Here is a 1122-nt window from a genome sequence, read left to right as displayed (position 1 = left end):
TGAGCAGTGATAACTAACATGTCTTTGGAGTCATCAGGTGGGAACCTCCTTTCACCAGTGTTTCGTCTAGTTGGTCCCACGACACCTCCAGGAGGCTAGACAGTGATCACTGGCGTCCCAGAGTCACTCCCCTAATGCCAGCCATCACTGCTCCTCACACCACCACTATTTTCTTTATCTTGCCTATGCTACCACAAACAACACCATCATCAACTCTGACAAAACACACCAGCAGATTCAGCAAACAAACTCCCCTATTTTGAATGAGGGAGGTAGAGTCATTTATCAAAACTTTTTTTGCAAGAACATTCTTCAAACACATTTGAAAAAAACGCAAATGCAATTATTTGCACAAAAAGTTCTGACATTGTATTCCCAAAGCATATGCACATGCACTATAACTAGTTCCACAGCAGTTTCTGTCCCATCTTGTATTTATATATTGTGTCTGTGTGTGTGTGTGTGTGTGTGTGTGTGTGTGTGTGTGTGTGTGTGTGTACATGTGTGTGTGAGAGAGTAGGATGGGAGGGGGGTAACAAATACATGAACATAACAATGAACAGGGTTGTGCTTTTTCTATGTCAGGGCCCTATGCTGCATTGCATTTGAAAAAGATCAAATTGGCCAAAAGTCTGTGAGTCATTTGTGCACGATGGGGACGTAGTGTGATGCCACCATGGCTGAAAACTCGCTCCACTGGAGGCAGGCACTGCCAAGACTCTGATGGCCACTCGGAAGAGTGAAGGAAGAGTCTTCATGTTCAATGTGCAGAACAAAAGGGCGTTCTGTCCTTCGGCTATGTCAAGGTAGTGACTTAGCTGTAGTGCTGGAGTGGTCCCAACATCCTTGTTCTGCCTCTCATGGTATGCAGCAAACAGCCCTTCTCCTTCTCTAAGGTCCTCTTGCTCTTCTTCATCAACCAGAGGCACAGGTTGCTCAGTCTCTGCAGCATCTTGCAGGATCAATTCTGACAAAACATGTAACAACAGCAGAAACAAAAGAGCCCTTATTACAATTGGTGTTTGTGATACAGTGTTAAGACTGTAAAATGTAATTATTGTTGCAGTCAATTAGATCAGATTATGAGGAAAAAAAAGTTACATTAAAGTCAATAATATTTAC

General features: G+C 43.1%; 1 pseudogene; it reads right to left on the bottom strand.

The window, feature by feature from the left end:
- Positions 1 to 589: 589 nt before the first annotated feature.
- LOC147817810 (uncharacterized) overlaps positions 590 to 1122 on the bottom strand; it is a 32922-nt pseudogene continuing 32389 nt past the window's right edge.

This window comes from Seriola lalandi, unplaced genomic scaffold, assembly GCF_002814215.2.
Source record: "Seriola lalandi dorsalis isolate HSWRI2012SDOR001 ecotype SW California unplaced genomic scaffold, Sedor1 jcf7180002054885, whole genome shotgun sequence".
NCBI classification, from domain to species: Eukaryota; Metazoa; Chordata; class Actinopteri; order Carangiformes; family Carangidae; genus Seriola; species Seriola lalandi.
The sequence above is the reverse complement of the archived record's forward strand: the minus strand, read 5'-3'. Positions and strand labels throughout refer to the sequence as shown.